The sequence below is a fragment of the Prionailurus viverrinus genome, chromosome X (genome assembly GCF_022837055.1).
Source record: "Prionailurus viverrinus isolate Anna chromosome X, UM_Priviv_1.0, whole genome shotgun sequence".
NCBI lineage: Eukaryota > Metazoa > Chordata > Mammalia > Carnivora > Felidae > Prionailurus > Prionailurus viverrinus.
In genome coordinates, this window is record NC_062579.1 from 37,851,031 (window position 1) to 37,872,645 (window position 21,615).

The 21,615-nt window shown below is 41.0% G+C and overlaps 1 protein-coding gene across 5 annotated transcripts in view; it reads left to right on the forward strand.

The window, feature by feature from the left end:
- JADE3 (jade family PHD finger 3) overlaps window positions 1-21,615 on the forward strand; it is a 135,781-nt gene that overhangs the window by 41,720 nt on the left and 72,446 nt on the right. The window contains exon 2 of one of the 5 annotated variants that reach the window (XM_047844254.1): window positions 2,711-2,748. The exons of the other annotated variants lie outside the window; for them this stretch is intronic. The gene's annotated coding sequence lies outside the window, so the exon portion shown is untranslated. The remainder of the gene's footprint in view (window positions 1-2,710; window positions 2,749-21,615) is intronic. 5 annotated transcript variants of the gene reach the window in all.

The window sequence follows — 21,615 nt, forward strand, 5'->3', positions numbered from 1 at the left end:
CCCCTAGTTTCTCTGAGTTATAGTAGTTCCTGTTTCCAAAAAAAAAACAAAAAAAAAAAAAAACACCTTGCATCAGAACATGTGCTCTAACCACAGTGTTCACTCACTTTTAAGTTTTGTTGTGTTGGGTTCAGGCCAGAGAGTACTGGAGGTTAAAAAAGTGGTAAAATCATCACTAGTTCAGTTGTACTTTGCATTCTGGTATTCTTCCCTGATCTACCTGCTGCTATATACTTTAATGAGTTCTCTAATAGCTGCCACATTCTGTACAAATTTTATAGTTGCATTCAGTGGACAGAAAATTGAGTATGTTTATTCCATCTTACCTGGAGCCACAAGTCTTAACTGATATTGTAAGTGATGTTTTGGATTGGTTCCCTTCTTCCCCAAAGTATTTATATCTCTGAAATAATAGTCTTGGACATGTAGCTTTTGGTATAATTAAGTAGACAAGTTTCTAAGGGTAAGCAGAGGAGCGGCGTTATTGGGCAGAATACATAAGGCCTGAAAACCAAAGCCACTTTTCTGAAGGCATATGTGGTAATCTCACCCGGAAGCACAGTTCTTTGTCCTCATATAGCATATCATTGACCTCGTTGTTTTCCTTGGCCCTGCCTCTCTGTCACATTCTCTTACTTCTGTCCTGCTGTTTTCCAGTAACCTTTGCCCCCAGGATTTCATTCATCAAGCCCTTTCTCCTCCTTCCTCCCCTGTTTGTCTCTGGTTTCCGCCAGCCACACTCCTTCCTAGCATTATAGTCTTGCATTTTATCACCAGACACTGTCTTCCAAGGATAAATACACTTCCCTGTGGCATCTTAGGATGTAAGTGCTTGCACTTGACGGATGGAGAAGCTAGGCTAGGGAGGTGGGGGGTGAGTAATCAGCTTTTGCTGATAGATTAGGGCCAGACCTGAGTCTCTGCAAGGCATTGTGGTGGTCTAGCCAGCTGCTTTTCCAGCATATTACGGATTTTTCTTTCATGCCATATTTCTGGGGGTTGTGGGGCGGGCCACATGAAGCTCCAGCACAGCCAGGAATATGGGTCTAGAAAGAAGGTAGTATTCAAACCACACTAACTCATTAATTTGGGAATATATAAGAACCTTTTGAGCTGTGGTTTGGTGTGGTTTGGTTTGGTTTGGTTTGTTAATCTTGAAATTTAATAGGAAGAAACTACTAAATAACAATACTTTTATGAAAGTATTTCCTATTGTTAGTTACGTGGTACAGAATCGCTGCAGGTAGGAAATCCTAAGTGGGCAAAAATACATGGACAGAAAGCACATGGTTTTTTTGTTGCAGCATGCTTTCAATATTTTTATGGTGGAAACACATTCCTTAAAAACCACAGTGGGCTTCCCTGGTGTCTTATTCAGATCCATCAGATTCCAGGCATGTAAAGGCTACTCAATTTATAATCTTCTGGGCATATATTCACCATGTACAGATAAAAACTTGTTGGTACAAAAGATAACGGTACCTTTTGGAAAGAAAATCCTCAGGTACATTATGTTGTCTCATTTACTACCACTGAAATTTCTTACCTTCTTGGACTGGGAGCAAGGCAGCCACAGGGAGCTGCCTGAGTTCTGACCCCACTGTTTTTATGCCAGACTGACCCTCCCCGCACAAGGACAGGTCAATGATACTCGTTTTCCACTGCTAAGACTTTTGTTTTTTCTTTGGCAGTAGCCAAAGCAGCTAGTTAAAAAGAAAACACTCATTATTCTTACTCTTTGATTTTACCAAGTAATATTTATTTCAGTGGAATGTTTCTGTGGAGATCTCTTTAGCTGTGGGAGCAATTTGACTTTGGTACTGGGAGAATAACTGATAAGTCACAGAAGCAGTGATTAAATAGGCAACAGTTCAACAAATAATACTGATTTAATTATGTGCATAAGGTTGACCAGGCATGAGAGTTAAAGGTAGCTTTATTCAAGGCCAGAATAATTTTTGTAACCCCTCGCCTATATTAATTTTCAGGCCCAATTAAATGAATTAATCCTTATTGATTGTGAAATATTCCCGGGTAACACCATTAAATGCTCTACTGAATTCAGATTGTTGCATTATTTTTTAAAGCTTGTCTTGGGAAAATTTTGCTGAATTTTCCAGAGCCTGTGAGCTCTGAACTGGGAGGTTCTGGTCCCAGGTTGATGGAATCTGAGAAGTGGAAGGACCGTGGAGATCACCAAATCCAGATACCTTCCCAATGCTGGAATCCTCTCCACGATACTCTGTCAGTCAGGCTGACTCTTGATCACTTACCCCTCCCCAACAAAGAGTATGTATTTTTCCTCCATACATTTTTGAAGCTACTCAGTCCTCTTTCCATGATAAGTTGTTCTTTATTCCCAAGCCAAGATCTGCCTCCTAGGAACTCTCACCATTGAACCCAGCTCTCCCCTTCATAGCCACACAGAGCAGATCTCCTTTGTCCAAAATCATTAAAGCCATCTATTTTCCTACTTGCCATCCCCCTGTTTCCCACCTGTGGTCTTCTCAGGCCAAAATATTCCTGGTTCTTTTCAACAGCTTCTTATTTCAAGGATTCTAATGCAATGGAAAGATTCAAACAATAATATAATGAACACTCAACTCTCCACCAACCACAATTATCAACAATTAAGATTTTATCATATTTTTTTCTTAGAGACATTAAAACATTACAGAAATAATTATTTCCCTTTGATCATCTCTTCCAGTGTCATCCTCCTCCTTCCTCAGTGTCATGCATATATAGGTATGTATAAACAACATATAGATTTGTTTTAGATCTGTTTTAATTTACATAAATGGTGATATTATGAATGTGTGTTCACACAGCAAAATGTCTTAAACCTTTTCATTTATTTTGTATTACTCTTTCCATGTTATTTGTATATATTTGTATAATCTTTCCATACTATATATTATATTAGTCATTCTATGTAACATAGTATTTTTGTCTGTCTGCCTTCTGGGCATAAGGTGGGATTGTAATTCCTGCCCCATTTGAAGTTCGGTGTGGCCATGTGACTTGCTAACTTGCTAACTTGGTTTGTGACTTGCTAACTTGGCCAATGAAACGTCAACAAAAGTAATGGGTATACTTCCAAATGCAAATTTTAAGAGATTTCATGCCCTTGGCAAATAGAGATGGGGCCTTTTTCAGCCCGGGTCTGAGAATAACTACATTTAGCTTTTCTGCAGGCTCACTTTAAACATGTAGCATGAGGAATAAATAGACTTGGGTTTTGTTAAGCCCCTCATATTTTAGGTTCCTTTTGTTACTTTGGCAAACTTAGCCCATCCTGGTTGATAACTAGACCTATATCATTGTTTTTAGCTGCTGCAAAGTATCCCAGAGTGTGAATTGACCTTATTCTGTCTGGCCACTCTCCTATTGACAGAAGCCTAAATACTTCCTGAATTTTTCTTTTATTAATAATTTTATATTGGTGATGTAAGTTTGTGAGCATTTCTCCAGTATATGTACCTAGAAATGGGATTGCTGGGTCACAAGGTATAGATATTTTCAGTTTTATAGGATTCTGTCTTTGCTATCCAAAATGGCTGTACCAATTTACATCCTCACCCTTTCAACTGTCATTTGTGTGACATGATTCCCAAACCTTTTTCTAATCTTGGTTCTCTTCTCTGGATTCACTTTTGTTAGTTGTTGTTTCTCTGTAATACACAGAAACTTGGTTGTTACTTGTTAGCCAACTCAGGTAGATGGTATATTTCCAAATTTAGCCCAAATTGTATAACTGCATCACTCTGTGTGGTATTTGCTGGCATCCTACATTTAGGAAATAGGGTTTTTAGGGACGCCTGGGTGGCTCAGTCAGTTGAGCGTCAGACTCGTGATTTCGGCTCAGGTCACGATCCCAGGGTCGTGGGATTGAGCTCCACGTCAGGCTCCATGTTGAGCGTGGAGCCTGCTTAAGATTCTCTTTCTCTCAGGGTGCCTGGGTGGCTCAGTTGGTTAAGCGTCCAACTCTTGATTTTGGCTCAGGATCATATCTCACTGTTCATGGATCAAGCCCCGCATCAGGCTCTGCACTCACAGCTTGGGATTCTCTCTCTCCCTCTCTGTCTCTGCGCCTCTTGCATGCTTGCATGCACGCACTCTCTCAAAAATAAATAAACTTTAAAAAAGATTCTCTCTCTCCCCCCACCGCTGTGCTCCCCACTCTCCCTCTCTTAAAAAAAAGAGGAAATAGGGTTTTTTAAATTAAATTGGCTTTACATACGTTCTAGTTAAATTTCATCCTGTTTTTTTTTTAATCATATTAGCTTTTGAATCCTCCCCTTTCCTCTAATCAGCGTTACCCCTCGTAGATCAGTAACCATAGGTTCATGTACATTACTGATCAGAGTTTTGATCAGCACAGGGCCAAAGGCATAGGTAGCTCTGTGTCCCACCACAAGACACCTTTCAGGTCTGTCTGCAGCCTACATTCTTCATCTTACCAACTGGAAAATCCTGATGGCCTTTGTGAGCTACCTCCATATACCCTGCACTTATAAATATTTATCTCCATAAATCAGTCAAGTGACTGGAACAGAAAGGAGTCTAGAGTAAGTTGAGTGTGTTGTGATTTTGAAGAACCTGAGCTAGCTGGTAGTGACTGTTTCTTTTTCAAATGCTTATCCAACTAATGCTTTATTAATTTGGTCTAGAATTCAGTTTGGAGTGAGATTCACACTTTATTTATAATGATTATACTCCATGCCTCTGAAAATAAGGGACATTTTTGTCTCTATCCAGTCTGTTGGGAGGTCTGGTTTCTGTAAGCTTTCTTAGATGAGAGGAAGTGATTCTGCTGTCATAGCTGGAAATCGTTTTTTAGCCCAGAGGAGAGGAACAAGGCGGTTTTTAGGACTATGACTACCCAGGATGCCTGTGCTCTACTCCCCAGTCAGGGTGTCTTGTCCCACCCTGCACCACCAGAACCAAACCTGTTCATAGTTTTGGGTGGTTTTTGTTTGTTTGTTTTAGTTTTTTAATGTTTTATTTATTTTTGAGAGAGAGTGTGCAAGTGGGAGCAGGATGGAGAGAGAGGGGGAACAGAAGACCCAAAGCGGGCTCAGTGCTGACAGCAGCAAGCCCCATCCGGGGCTTGAACTCACAAACTGAGGTCATGACCTAAGCCAAAGGCACATGCTCAACCAGCTGGGCCACCCAGGCACCCCAAACTTGTTGGTAGTTTAAGGAACTGTGAAGATTCCCTAGGCTAGTAGCTCAAGTTAGCCTTGCTGATGGTCTTTCTGTTGTTCTTTGGGATCAACTGCATGTCTGATTTCAGTTATTATTTTTGTGTTAGGATTCTTAGTGACGTGTCAGAAACCCAACTCAGAGTTAACCTAAGAAACAAAAAGTTCACTGGCAAAAGAATAGCCTTTAGGAATGGCTATATCCTCACGCTCATCATAGCCCTGAATCTCCTTCTCTCACCTTTGCTTTCCTCTGAGTTAGTTTCACTCTCAGGCGGGCTGTCTGCAGCATATACAATGCCTCTTTCCCAGTGCTTCTGTCAAAACCCTTGGATCGCTTGTTGGTACAGCCTTGGTCATGTGCCTTAGACCCAGAAGGTGTGTATTTGTTAAGGAGGGAGGGATAGAGTTGCCCTCACCCAGACCACATGGACCGAGAGTGAGCCCTCATTCATTCCTCTTTAATACGTTTACTGAGTGCCCACTATGTGATAGGTATCATGTTAGGCTCAGAGGTTATCAATTGAACAACACAGGCACAGTCTCTGCCTTCTTGAAGTGTATAAGTGTAAAAAATGGACTTTGATGTGCTCACAGTGATAGAGGAAGAGTTACTGGTGCAGGAAAGTAAATGACAGTTTCTGATGTACTCTGGGGCAGGTGAGCGAAGGCTGCCCTGAGGAGGTGGTGTTTGGATTGAAACCTAACGTGAGGAGTAGATGTGTGAAGTAGGTAGGGCAATGACGAGCAATATGGTGGGGTAGGGGGGTGAATAATATGTACAGAACTTTGGAAATAGAAGCATATTCCGGGCACTGAAATGAGGCCAGAGTAGTTAGATCACAGAGAGTGAAGGGGTAGAGAGGCACAGGTGGGGCTGGCAAAGTAGGTTGCAGGGCAAGGCCACATGGCTTGCGAGAGGTTTGGAAGCCATACAGTTTAAGCAGGGAATCAAAGTGATTAATAGCCTTGGTTCATGTGGGCAACTCATTTCCTAAGATACAGTTTAGTTAATTAACTAGCCAAGATCACCCTCCTGGTTGGGTTTTAAATATAGACACACCACAGTATTTGTCATGTGTCCAGACCTGGCTCAGTCATTGCCTCTCCCAGAAAGCAGTCCTCATTGCCCCTTTTTGCCACTGGGAGAGGGTAGGGATTTCTCCATTCCTGTTCCCATAGTATGTTGATCAGAGAACTCTCATGATTTTGTCCCCCCCCCCCCGCGCCCCCCATCAAGGTCTGGACAGGATTTGTTGGTACCTGCCCAGGCTAATGATTGACATCTGTGCAACAAAGTACCCTAGCAGATCTGGCTTTGAAAGGCCTGCTTACAAGGTTGTCCCTTGGTGGGTGGGTATCTGGGAACTTGATTTTCAGGAGGGTTCCCATCATTCCCAGAACTCATTGTGGCCCATTGTGCCTGCACTGTTTATACAAACAATGTGATTTCTGCTGAACACCTGCTTTCCTTCTTGGAGTCTGAAATTTGTGTATTTGCCAGTCAGAGGGTGCATATGTGACCAGCCTCCAATCGAAACCCTGGGCACACTGGGTGGCTCAGTCAGTTAAGCATCTGATTTTGGCTTAGGTCATGATCTCACGGTTCGTGGGTTCAAGCCCTGCATCAGGCTCTGTGCTGATAGCTCAGAGCCTGGAGCCTACTTCAGATTCTGTGTCTCCCTCTCTCTCTGCCTCTCTCAAAAATAAATAAACATGAAAAAAAATTAAAAACCCTGGGTACTGAGGCCCTACTGAGCTTCCTTAGTGGACAGCATTTCACATGTGTTGTCACAACTCGTTGCTAGGGAGATTAAGTGCATCCTTGTGTAACTCCACTGGGAGAGGACTCTTAAAAGCTTGTGCCTGATCTCCCTTGTATTTCATCCAGTGTGCATTTGCCCTTTGCTGATTTTGCTTTGTGTCCTTTCACTGTAGTAAATTATAGCCGAGAGTGTGATTATATACTGGGTTCTGTGAGTCCTCCTAGCGAGTAACAGAAGTTGGAGGTGGTCTTGGGGACCCTGATTTAGCACCCTCGCAAAACCGTTGTTAAATATTTGTTCAACACTTACTTAAAGGAAAGAGTGAGCCTGATGAGGAACCGGGGCAGGGAAAGGGGCTCTCTGGTGGCATCACGGACTCTCCTCTCCTTTTGAGCAGTCAGCTTTGGCCCTAAACTTGTACTCCCGACTCCACTAAATTACAGCCTTACGAGGGCCTACAAGGAAATCTGTGAGCACTGGGGAACAATGGAAGGGTTTTACACTAAGGAGTATCATGATCAGATTTGCATTTTGGAAAGAACAAATGCCCAAGAATCATCAGGAAATTTTGTGAGGAGAGTTTGTTTTACTAGATTAAAATTTACTACAAAGCCACTGTAATAAAAATGGTGTGGTGTAACGGACTAGAAATTTGAGCCAACACCCAGGTGCCCCAAATTCCAGCCCAAGTTCTTTCATCACATCTTTATCGAATTACTTGATGAGCCCTGTAAGAGTGAACCTGTGAGACTCAGTTCCTTCTCGGCTTTACTTCTGAGACAGGTCCATGCAAAAAATAGGGCATCACTTATACCATATGCAACAGAACCTTCTGAACCTGTTTTAGGTGGTTGTAATGCTGTCAGCTGTTGAAGAAAGAATATGGGATTCTGAATTCAGAACCTGGGAAAAACAGTAAATAAACTAAGAACTTTTTACCAGTCTCCTGTGAATTACTGATATTTCAAATCACTGCATATGAATAGCTTAGGAGTAATTTTGGCACTTTTGATTTTTTATAGTTTTTCAATGGGTAGAAACGAAGTATTCCTGTTTCCACAATCTGCCACCATTGTTTTGTCTCTTTGCATGTCAGGGATGATGTTTCCTAAGGGACAACTTAATTAGACCATACAATGATCTGCTTGGGGAAATAGAGAAAATCAGTTATTTAAAACACACTGGATGAAAAATCTTATTAAAAAAAAAAAGACCTTTGAAAGAGGAAAACATCCTGTACTGAGGGAACAGAGGTGGGATGATGGAGTTTTGCTGTCCCTATTTTGCATTTCTAACAGTAAACTTGAAAGCACAGGATCTTCTGACCGTTGGAGCTGAAATTATGTATTCAGTGTTTCTCACGAAATAACATTAACCATTAAAAAAAAAGATTGCATTTATACTTGCCTTGGGTAATTCTAAAAATTTCTGTGCAGAAAATTGTAAAAATTTTAATGTGGAAAATTTGCCAGCTCAAGACCCATGCAAGCACACAAAAGCATTACATTGATTACATGTCTGTGTATTGGCTGATTCCTGAAATGGTGTCTCAGAAGGATTAAAATTGAGCCTCTGTTCTGAGCACGTGGTGTTGACTGTAGCCTGGGAGTGTGCCAGTTAGTCACAGCACCTGCGCCTCCTTGCAGGGTCTTATTGCGGCTGCCCAGGCAGATGGAGGGTAATTGCCTCACCACTCCAGCCACACACACAGGGTTAGGAATCCTGCTTCTGAGGCTTCTCCTGCTCTGACCGAAAAGAAACCCAGAGAGTCTAGCCAGCTGGCTGCAACTCTGGGGCAGGAAAAACAGAAGAAATGAGGATAAAATCAAGCCCCCCCCACCCCCCACCCCAGCCCATGCTGATAATAATGATCAGATGCCCTTTTGTCTCTTGCATTAAACAACATTCAGGAATCCTGGGTGTGATGGCCTGTTTGCAGTGTGCAAATGGAACATGGGAAGAGGGTGCTCAGATCTGACCTAGAAATTTGAGATGTAGCTGGAGAGACCTAATATCCCCACTGGGGACTCACAGGCCAATTACCTTGAGTCTGGTAAGTGGAATACAACTCCTAAAGGAAACTAGGTGTTTTGAACTAAGAAATAATGTATAGACAGGGCTCTGTGTATTTCTTTCTTTATTATAAGTCCTCAAAAGTCCATAAGAATTGAGATTCTCCGGTGTGTGTGAGGGCTTTGAAGGCAAAGGAAGGCATCTTTTCTTACATATTTTTGTTCATGAGCAAAATTCTGGAGTATTAGGTTGAACGATATGACATTGCTGATACTCAAAACATTTTGACCTACAACAATGGCAGTTTCGTGTGGTTCAACCAAATATAAACTAATTTTACCACACGAATGATTTGAAAATATTTTCAGTTTATTCTTGCTTTAGGCTTAATTTCATCAGAGGGGAAAGGATCTCATAAATTCTTAGAGAGTCTTTATAATAACTTGTGACATATCCATTACCTATCAAACTAGTGTTTTTTAGCAATTCTACTATGGTATAATTGATGCACAAAAACTGCATATATTCAGTGTATACAATTTGATGAGTTCGGATATACGCATATACTTGTGAAACCATCACCGCAGTCAAGGTAATAGGCATATCCATCATCTCCAAAAGTTTCCTTGTTCTTTTTTTTCCCTTGTTCTTTCTGTGTTATAATACTTAACATGAGATCTACCCTCTTAAATTTTTGAGTGTATAGTACAGTATTGTTAATAGACACTATGTTGTACAGCAGGTCTTTAGAACTTATTCATCTTGTATAACTCTATACTCATTGGACAACTATTCCCCATTCCCCCCTCCTCCCAGCCCCTAGCAACCGTCACTCTACTCTCTCGTTTCTATGAGTTTGACTACTGTAGATACCCCATATAAGTGGAATCAGGTAGTATTTGTCCTTCTGTGACTGGCTTATTTCACTTAGCATAATGTCCTCCAAGGTCATCCTTGTCACAAATGGTAGGATTCCCTTCTTTTTAAAGGCCAAATAATATTCCGTTGTATGTATATGCCACATTTTCTGTATCCATTCATCTGTCGATAGACATTTGGGTTGTTTCCGTGTCTTGACTCTTGTAGATAATGCTACATGGGTGGGCAGGTATCTTTTCAAGATCCTGACTTCAGTTCTTTTGCATATATATGGCCAACAGGTATATGAAAAGGTGCTCAACATCACTAATCATCAGGGAAATGCAAATGAAAACCATAATGAGATATCATCTCACATTTGTTAGGACAACAGCTATTATGTTTCTTTTTAAAATATAAGTGTTGGCAAGGAAGTGGAGAAATTAGAACCCTTGTTACACTGTTGGTAGGAATGTAAAATGATGCTGCCACTATGGAAAACAGTACGGAGATTATTTTTAAAAAAAACCCTAAAAATAGAACTAGTAAATGATACAGCAATTTCAGTTCTAGGTATATATATCTAGAAGTAATGTTTGTTTTTAACTTGGATATCTTGAGAGAGAATCCCAGAAATCCAGAACTCCAAGGCCTGCCATCTTAAATACAGTAACACGGCGATCGATGGTCTAGGTAGACTAGAGTAGCCTGGAATTTTTAGTTCATTTCTGGCTCAGTACCTGATTGAGTAGGCCTTCTTAGGCAGTCATTAGGCATGACTACAAATAAGTTGCTGTTCCAGTGTTTCCTACTTCATCCTCAAAATACATGTTGAAGGCTAGTTACTTACCCCCTTGCTTAGAATGTCTTTGGAGCTCTCCTTTGTGGAATTACCTTCAGAGCCATTTTATAAGCCATCCAAGGAATTGATTCATCGAATAAATATTTATTTGAGTCACGTACAGTGTTGGGCAATGTATCACGTCTAGAGACAGATGACATGGATATAGAGGGCGGTTCAGGGGAAGAGTGTGAACAGATGTATGGATGCAAGAAAGCACCAGGACATGTGAGTGGGGAGCAGTGAGGGGTTTAGCTTCCCTAGCAAAGAGACTGCACAAGGAAAATAAGACTGGAAAGGTGAGCTGTGGCCACACTGTGGAGGGCCTTCGATACTAGGCCTAGGAGTATGAAATTTGTGCTGTAAGCGGCAGGGAGCCATTGAAGGGTTTTTGTACTTACAGATTTTTAACCTGCCAGCCAATAACTGTAGAATTGGAATTATAAATCAGCCTTGCAGTTTCTTTTCCCAACTTGTTAGTGACTAAAACTGGTTTTACACACCTGAGTTGCATGTTCACTTGAATGGACTTTGAATGACATGTGATTGTGTCCAAAACTGAAATTCATCTTCAAAGGAAAAAATTTGCTTCCGTTGACCTTGGTCAAAGGAATATGATATGTCAAAGGAACAGAAAGCAAACTCAAGCAAAAAATGTCCTAAGTATTTTGAGAAATTGCATTGTTGGAACAAATATTTGCTGCCTCAGAGGGTCTCTTGGAAGTTAACCTGTAATTGGATGTGTGAATTCTGGGGTGTGTGTGTGTGTGTGTGTGTGTGTGTGTGTAGTTACCTGAGTATAATTAATCTTTTGAATTGGTATCTGCCCTGCCTTTACTGGAGAGCACCAAAGGGTAACACTGGGGCCAATAAAGAGGATGGGAATTATAGCTAAAAGGAACAGGCATTCTAATAGCAATGTTAAGTTCTCTTCAGGTAAAGTATTAGGGATGTGGGATGTGTTGTTCTGACATTCTAGTTAACTGGCTAACTGCTGGTTGCACGTGCCACTTCCCTCTGGCCTGAGGGGCCACCTTATGGCTGCCTTGGCATCAGGTAAGATGAAAGACTGTAGATGGAGTGATGTTTGCTATTTATATGGCTGCTATTACAGATTTCTTCTCTGGGGTCAGGTGTCTGACCCCTGGGATCGTGGCGTTAGTTTGAGTGCCCTTCTCAGTGGAGCCTGGCAGTAGTTCCTGCTTTGGAGAATCATTCGGTGTCCAAGGTCATTCAGTGTAGTGAGTCCGAAGTGTGTGATGGCATTTCCATTTTACGGTTAGTCATTAAAAACTGCCTTCTAAATTCTATCAGTTAACTATTGCTGTGTATCTAGCCACTTCAAAAGTTGGTGGCTCAAAATAGTAATCATTTGGTTCATTATTCTAAGAGTCGGCTATTAGAGCTGGGTTCAGCCGAGTGGTTCTGCTGTTCTTAGCTGGTCTCCCTTATGCCTGCGTTAACTACAGGTCAGCAGGGAGCTCTGCTTTTGAGGTTGGCTGGTCCGCTGGGGCAGTGGTAGCGGGTAGGAATACTGGGTTTTACATCTCTCCTCCTGTGGCAAGCTAGCCTAGACTTGTTTTCGTGGTAGCTGGGCGGGTTTCTAAAACTGAGTAGAAGTAGCCGTGCCTCCTGTGGCCGAGGCCTAGAGCTGGCACTCCCTCACCTCTGCTGTATTGTGTTGCTGTAAGCAAGTCACAAAGCCAGTCTAGACTCAAGGAGTGGGAAGGAGCTTCAGAGTCACCTTGAAAGGGCATAAATAACGAAAAGGGTGGAGAATTGGAACCATTTTTGCTATTTATGACACAAGTGCAGATTACTCTTCTTAAAAGCTTCAGTTACTTCTGTAACATTTAAAAACTCACGTGTTCGGAAAAAAAATTTTAAAAACTCCTATGTTCTGTATGTTCAGTATGTTCAGAGTTAAAGGCTGATCAGAAACAAATAGAAAAGTATTAAAATTGTTCACAAGTCAGGGCCTTGATGACAGTCCTTTTGTGAAGCTGAATTTTTTTTTTTTTTTGAAACTTGGTTGCTCTGATACGTGTGCTTGTCACACTTTAAGTCAGTCATTAATTCTGGATCCTTGCTACTAAATGATATGAAGACCATAAACGCAGGTTTAAAACATAGCTGCAGATTTTTTGACACTACTCTCATCAGGAGGCAGGGCCTGTGTCTCCTTCCAGTTAGATCTGGGTTGGCTTGTGACTGCTTCAACCAGTAGAATAGAGTATGTGGCTTCTGAGGCTATGTCATAAAAGGCAATGCAGCTTCTGCCTTTGTTCATTAGAATATTCATGCTGGGGCGCGCCTGGGTGGCTCAGTCGGTCAAGCGTCCGACTTCGGCTCAGGTCATGATCTCGCGGTCCGTGAGTTCAGGCCCCGCGTCGGGCTCTGTGCTGACTGCTCAGAGCCTGGAGCCTGTTTCAGATTCTGTGTCTTCCTCTGTCTCTGACCCTCCCCCATTCATGCTCTGTCTCTCTCTGTCTCAAAAATAAATAAACGTTAAAAAATTTAAAAAAAAAAAAAAGAATATTCATGCTGGAACCCCTGAGCTCCATGTAAGTAGTCTGACTACCCTCAAGCCACCTCTGCTGGAGAGGCCTTATGTGGGCATATGCTGGAGATGGTGTCTGCTGAGCCCAGTCATCCCTGTCAAAGGTGCCAGATAAGCCTCCAGATGATTCCAGCTGTTTGTCTTCCCAGCTGAGGGTTCCAGACATCTTGGAACAGGAAAAAAGCCATTCCTGTCATGCCTTATCTGAATTCCTGACCCACAGAATTCCTGAGATGAATTTATGCCATTCTGTTTTGCAGTGGTTTTGTTTTTAATTTTTAAAGCTTATTTATTTATTTATTTTGAGTGGGGTGGAGCAGAGAGAGGGAGAGAGAATCCCAGCAGGCTCCGTGCTGCCCAGTGCGGGGCTCAAACTCATGAACCTTGAGATCACTACCTGAGCAGAGATCAAGAGTCAGACACTTAACTGACTGAGCCACCCAGACACCCCTGTTTTGCACTGGTTTGTTACATAGCAGTTGATAAGTGGAAAGCATAAGTGAATGAGTATGACTGTATTCCAATAAAACTTTTTGGATACTGAAATAAGAATTTAACATAATTTTTACATGTCATGAAATACTACTCTTCTTTTGATTTTTTTCAACCATTTAAAAATATCAATGCCATTCTTAGCTTATGGGCTGTACCAAAAACCAGCAGTGAGCTAGATTTGACCTAGGGGCTGTAGTTTGCTGAATGATCCCTGATCTAAAAGATTATGTAGTACTTGTAAAATTTAAACCTAAGGACTTCTGGTCAAGATGGATCTGATTTCATACTTTAAACTCGTATCTCCATTCTAAACAAAGTGATAATAAATAAAATTAGAAAGACGTATCTGTGATCAAGAAAAGTAAATCTCTGAACCAGAAACACATCAAGCAGTCAATGGAGACTATTAGTCATGGGCTTCTAGTTACTGATTTTCTGGACTCTAGATCCAGAAAAAGGTAGAGATATCTGGGGATTGTATTTCTGTAGATCATGGGGATCAAAACATTCAGTGAACGGAGGAAATGATCCCTGACTATGAAGTCAAGGATTGCCTATGGACAGAGACAGAAAAAGATGTTACTTCTATTCAGAGTGGCAGGTAAGAGAGCAGGGAGAGACTGAGGGCCAGAGACAAATTTATTATTGGCTTACTGTCTAAATCTGTACTTTTCTCCCTCTTGGTAAGATGGGACTGAGAATCCTGGGAGGAAACACCTCTCAATGGAGAGGGTGAATGAAGAAGGGGGTAAATGAACTTTTACAAGGTTAGCCTGCAAACTGAAATTTCAAAGTGAGAACACTTGTCCAAACTAGCAATCAGCAAATAAGAAGCATTTTACTCCCACTCCCAATTAGAATAATTCTAGAATGACTTTAAAGTTTAAGATTTTCTTTTTTTAAGATTTATTTATTTTTGAGAGAGAGAGTGCAAGCAGGGAAGGGGCAGAGAGAGAGGGGGACAGAAGATCCCAAGAGGGCTCTGTGCTGACAGCAGCAAGCCCAATGCGGGGCTCAAACTCACGAACCACGATACCATGACCTGAGCCAAAGTAGGACCCTCAACCGATTGAGCCACCCAGGCGCCCCTAAAATGTAGTATTTTCAAAGAGATAAAGGAAGAATAACATCCATTACAAATTTTTCAAAAAAAAAAACCTAGCCCATGCCTGGTAGGAACTCCTATTCTAGTTGGAGATTTTTTAAATATATATATCGGTGGTCCCAAAACAGTTTAAGTTAGTGATGGTGCTATCTATACACAGGCCATTCCTAGGGCATATTGCTGTTGGGATTGTCAAAGTGTGGATGAGTCAGACAAGGGAGGCTTTCTAGAAGAGGTGACATGTTTTCTAAGCCTTATAAGGATGAGTTTATATGTTTCTAAGTGAGGAAGTGAGAAGAGAACCTTCCAGGCAGAAGGGATGGTATGATTATATAAAGTATATGGGTGAGAAGCAGCATGGGGATGGGAACTACAGAGATTCAGTGTTGCTAGAACATAAAACCAGGGCAGTGTGGTGAAGGATAAAGCTGTAGAAGTAGATGCAGCTTGATTGTGGAGGACCTTGTTGGCCTTCATGAGGACCTTAATAAAGATCTCAACATTAAAAAGTGAGGGGACACCTGGGTGGCTCAGTTGGTTAAGCTTCCAACTTTGGCTCAGGTCATGATCTCATAGCTCGTGAGATCGAGCCCCACGTGGGGCTCTGTGCTGACAGCTCAGAGCCTGCAGCCTGCTTCGGATTCTGTCTCCCTCTGTCTCTGCCCCTCCCCCACTTGCACGCGCACGCACATGTGTGTGTGTGTGTGTGTCTGTGTCTGTGTCTGTGTGTGTGTCTGTCAAAAATACATAAACATTTTTTAAAAAAGATCTAAGAGCAGGGGCGCCTGGGTGGCTCAGTTAGTTGGGCATCCGACTCTTGATTTTGGCTCAGGTCGTGATCTCACAGATTCGTGGGTTTGAGCCCCACATGGGAGTCCGTGCTGACTAGTGCATAGCCTGTTTGGGATTTTGTCTCTCTCCCTCTGTCTCTGTTCTCTCTCAAAATAAATAATTTTTTAAAAAAATATCTGAGAGCAAAGGGAAGCCATTGAAGTCTCTCAGCAGTGAAGGGACATAGTCTAATTTATGTTTCAGATAATATTTGGCAGTTGGGTGTAAGGTGAAATCAGTAAGTTAGGAAGCTCCTATCATAGTCTTGGTTTTAGGAGGTGGTTAGGTCCCAAACTAGGAAAATGAAGGTTAAAAGGGGAATATTGATTTAGAAGATTATTTCAGAGTTTAACTTGGCAAGATTTGATGACTGATCCAAGGTGAGAGAAAGGAAAGAATTAGGAGACTTTTCTAGATTTTGTGACCACATAAAGGAGGGTACCAATGGAGACCTTAGTGTTGATCATCTTCCAGGTTGATATGTATGGTTGACAGGGGGTTTTGGACTTGTTCTTTTTTTTCTTCTCCCTCTTCCCCTCCCTCTTTTTTGCTTTGTTTCCTTCCTTGGTGCCATAAGCATGTGTGTAGTGTAGGGCACTTTGGGAAAGCATCATCACTTATTAAGACAGTTAGAGGAAGAAAAGGATATTAGGGAGCAACATAGGGAATCTGGACAAAACCCTTTGGAAACCAAGGCAGTTGTTTCAAGAGGGATGGTGGGAAGGAGGGAGGGAGTGATCAGTATGTCAAATTCAGCATACAGGTACTTAGAGACAAGGGTGGAGAAATATGCTCAAACTGGTGACTTTTTCAAGAACGGTGGTGTGGTCGAAGCCTGTTGAGGGGTGACTGAAAGCAGGGAGGGGAAGAGAGAACATAGACTACATTTTGAGGAGTTTGCAAGATAAGGGAAAGAAAGGAATTGGATGTTAAGTAGAGAAAAATGACGTAGGGTCAAGAGAGTTTGGGGTTAAAGGTAGGGAGAGATTTGAACCTGTTAACAGGTATAAATCCTAGTATAAAGGCAGAATTAAATTAGGAATTTAAAAAGCAGATTTTTTCTGTTCATAGAAAGTTATTTCTTCATTTAGAGCTGTCTAAAAATTGGAATGATTGCCTTGAGATAGTGAGCTCCCTCACTGAGTGGTCAAGTAGAGGTTAGGTCTTTTCTGGTGAGCTGTGTAGAAAGATAGATTGGTGACTGACGTTGGGTATTTTAGCCTCTGTTCAGTTCTCAACAGTTTTTCCAAAGTTGTTTTAAACATTATCAACTTATGAGTTATTCCGTGGACTTGTCTTGCCTGGCAGCTTTCCGTAGATTCATCAAATCAATGGGCCAAGTCAATTTATGTGCCTTTGATCTTGAAGGATGAAATTAAACTGCAGATTTTCAGATAAGAAAATATTGAGTCTTAGTGTCCAGGAAAGTTTCATCGTCATGACAATCAACCACAGCCTGGGCTCACAGATGTTTTTGAGAAGGGTAGTCACTTTCCACACAACAGCAACAATGAGTTTTATTTTAAATTTTTGAGAGTTTATTTTTTTTATCTGTCCATCGCTTTATAAAAACAGTTACTTGGAATGATCGAAATAGCACGGAGATGATAGGAGAAATGGATAGAGAAGAAAAACCTGTTTCCTTTTCCCTGTGATTCATATTCCTATATGAGTGCTTTTAGTTTACACAGAAGTTTAATTTCCTAGGGCCAAGAGGAGATAATTAGTTTCCAGCTATGCTCTCTAATCCTTATCTTAGATTGTTTAGTGATCTCTTTGGTTAGCATTTAAAACAGTTCAGGGGTAACCTTTTGCAGTTTTGTCTCAAATGACTACTTACCTGTATCCAAATCTGGCTTCCTGGGGCACTGAAGCATGAATGACATAAATGACTGAACACAACTAATTCTCAGAAAGCCACATTTTAGTCAGTACTTTCCAGCTTTCTCACTCATCATTTCTTTTACAGAACTAACAAGTGGTATAACTAATTAATGAGAGTTTTATTCCTTCTCAAGTTATATATACATTTTAAATTCCCTCTGTTAACCTTTTGAAAATGTCAGTAAGTAGTAAAATAACTAAAACCCAGACAGGGAAACTAGAAAATGCAGGAAAAACAGCGCCTATCCACAAAGAAATACCAGGAGCACCAGGTGTGGTGAATATTGATCTTTTAATGAAAAATAGTTACATTCTTGTTAACCAACTGATTTTCCTTGTTACCAACTGGCCCGCAGATAGGTAGTCAGCCTCCCAGTTACACTCAGGCTCAGGCCTGTAAATTTTACCTATTTTCTTAGCCCATTTCTTTCCTTCTTCTAGGAGAATGCAGTAAGTGAAAGTCTCACAAGTCCTTCTTAATTTAATACTCTCCAGATATGGTAGGAACATAAGATGCCCTTTTATCATGTATTTCCTTTTTTTAATCATTAATTTTTTATTTGGAGATAATTTTTTGAAACGAGAGATTTTGAGATAATGCCTAAATTTAATGCGAGGAGTTACAAAAACAGTAGAGTGAGCGAACTTGCTGTTCCCGACAAGATGGAGTGGACACATTTCACTGTATCCCATGTTAAATGTAATGATACAGGTCGTTTACAAGTAAGTGGATGCAAAAAGATATACTGTGCAAGCACCAATCAAAAGAAAGCTGGAGTGGCTACATTACTAATTTCAGACAGATTAGACATCAGAGCAAAGAAAATTACCAAGGACAAGAGGGATGCTACATAAAGATTCAAAGAGTCAGTCCATCCAGAAGACACAACAATCTTAGATGGACTTTTTAAATTTTTATTTTGTGGGGGAGAGAGAGAATGAGAATCTCAAGCAAGCACACCTAGCGTGGAGCCCGATGCAGGGCTCTATCCCATGACCCTGGAATCATGACCTGAGCTGAAATCAAGAGACGCTCAACCTAGTAAGCCGCCACCACCCCCCTTCAATTTGTATCCACCAAATAACAGAGCTTCAAAGTACATAAGGCAAAACTGAACTAGATTGAGAAAAAGACAAATCCATAATTAGAGTTGGGAGTTTCAGTGCCCCTTTCAGTAACTGATAGAACCATTAGACAGAAAATCAGCAAGGATATAGAAGAAATAACACCAGCAACCAACCAGATCTAATTGACATAGAATTATATCCGTTCTATACAGGGTATATTCATTGACCATAATGCAGTCAAACTAGAAATCAAAAACAGGAAGACTACAGAAAAGTTTCCAAACAGTTGGAAGCTAAATAACACACTTCTCATTAATCCAAGGGTAAAAGAGGAAGTCTAAAAGAAAAGAAAAAAATACATTGACCTGAATGAAAATGAAAATGAAAATACAGCATATCAAAACGTGTGGGATGTAGCTAAATAAGCGCTGAGTGGGAAATTTATGGCGCTAAATGCTTACATGAGGGATAGGTGAAAGATCTCAAATGAATAACCAAAGCTTCAACCTAAAGAAAATAGAACAAAAGAAGAGCAAAGTAAACTCAGAGCAAGCTGGAGGAAGGAAATAATAAAGGAAAGAAAAGTTAATGTAGTTGAAAACAAAAACAACAGAGAAAAACAGTGAATCCAAAAGCTGGTTCTTTGAGAGATCCTGACTTAATTGGCAATGGGTACAGTTTGGGCACTGGGAATTTTACAGGGTCCCCAGATGATTCCAGTGGGTAATGGGGATGGAGAACCTCTGCTGAGAGGCTAGATACATTTTCTTGGGGCTTAACCTGTGTTGGCATCTGGGGCGCAGTCCCTTTCATTCCTCCTGAGGAAAATCTGTAGCTCCGTATTTCATTTTCCTTCACTTTTTGTTGCCCTCAAAGTCAGTACTGACTCTTTCCCTTGTGTGTCAGTTTGCATGTCTGACTGCTCCTTTGCCATAGGCATTGCTCAAACCAGAGGTGAGAGTTTAACCTCACTCCCCCCTCCACTTCACCCCCAACCAACTTGATTGATTTTGGGATTAACACCGAAACCCCTCTCTGGTTGGTTTGTCACACGTCATTGGTTACCAGTTTTCGGCTGTGATCATCCAAGCCATTGTGACAATGTGTCTAGTGCACCTGGTCCTGTGACCCTGGCCCTGAGGGAGCCAGAGGACTTGGTTTCTCAGTTCTGGTGGCCACTGCAATGTCTGCCCTCTTTAGTAGCACAGTATGAACTGTTGGTGTGCAGTGGATTTGAACTTGCTCAGTAAGTTTGGGATTGTTTCTGTTTCTGTGACTTTATATGTGAGGCTGATATGCCTTTTATTGTTACTAAAACCAAGGTTTTAATATAACCAGGGTTATTTTTTTCCTCCTAATTCTGATGATCACTTTAAATTGGATAGATATTATAAATGTGTTAGGGGTACATGTGAACAAAAATTTCAATGTGGAAGCAACTCACAGCAGCAGATAAGACATATTGGAAACCGCTATTTTTAAAAATTGTTTGAGTTTCTATCTGGAGAAAGAATTGTGTATTTCATAGTAAAAGCTATTCTTACCGATTTACTTTTTTCTTAAGAGGTCTTATTTGCAAATGGTATTTTATCTCAAAAGGGTTCATGTTTTGCACATATATCTCTTTTTACTCTTAAAATGCCAAACCTACTTATTTGGGTAGTTGAAATTGTTGAATATATGTACATAAATTAAAAAGAACATGTAGTGCTAATTTTTAAAAACTTGCTGGAACTGGGGCTCTTTTCCCTTAAAAGGCATCAAACAGATTTTAATTTAGAAAGACCTAGGACCATTAAAATCTGTCAAGATAATATCACAGAATAGACCACCCAGGCTGAAACCTTCCAGTGAGGTCTGTATCAGCCAAACAGTGTGCTGAGAAGTTAGGAAGAAGGGGGTGCTGTTAAGAGAGTGATAATTCAGTTGTAGGCTTCCAATTTTCAATATTCTTTTCTTTCATTAAAATAAAGGCTTCTTGTAGTTTAGACTAGAGGTTGGCGAGCTGTGGCCTGTGAGCAAAATCTCGCCTGCCACCTGTTTCTGTATGGCCTGTGAGCTCAGAATGGTTTTTACATTTTTGAGTGGTTGAAAAATGAAGAATAATATTTCATGATGTGAAAATTATATGAAATTCAAATTTCAGTATTATAAAGTTTTATTGGAACAGAGCCATGTTCATTTGTTTATGTGCTGTCTGTGACTGCTTTCATGCTACAATAGCAGATTTAAGTAGTTGCAACAGAGACCGTATGGTCCATAAACTCTAAAATATTTGCTAGCTGGTCCTTTCCAGAAAAAGTTTACTGAACCCTGATTTAAACTCACTTCCCAGCCTGGCCTTTCCATGCAAGATGGTTTCTACTCAGGAGGCTTGAAATTCCCAAATAATTTGTCAACAAGTCTGTATATTAAAGAGGGTAAGGGGCGCCTGGGTGGGTCAGGTTAAGCATCTGACTCTTGGTTTTGGCTCAGGTCATGGTCTCATGGTTCACGGGACTGAGCCCTGCATCGGGTGCTGTGCTGACCGTGTAGAGCCTGCTTGAATTCTGTCTCTCCCTCTCTCTCTATCCCTCCCCCCCCGCCAAAATAAATAAATAAACACTTAAAAACAGTGACGAGGGTAAGCCTGCTTCCTGGTAATAGAGATAACTGTGGCTGACAATGGAAATACTTCTCTGAGTGGCAGGAACCTACCTAGGTAAATCATATTTTCTTCCTCTTTTTTCTCTAATGCATTTTGGAGACTTTGGAAAAGAGTTGATTGACCTCCAGCCTCCTCATCTGGTCACAGGGAATTCATGAGGCACACGATGTGTCTTGATTTTTAAGAAACAAGCTTTAAAATGACAAATGACTGAGATGAAGACGGTCTTTAAGATACAGAAAAGGTCATCTGCTCCAACTTTTGGTATCTCTTTTTTAAAGACAAAGATTTGTTGGGGATGAGGAGAAGCAGTAAAATATGTAGGCTATGTTCTTTTTCT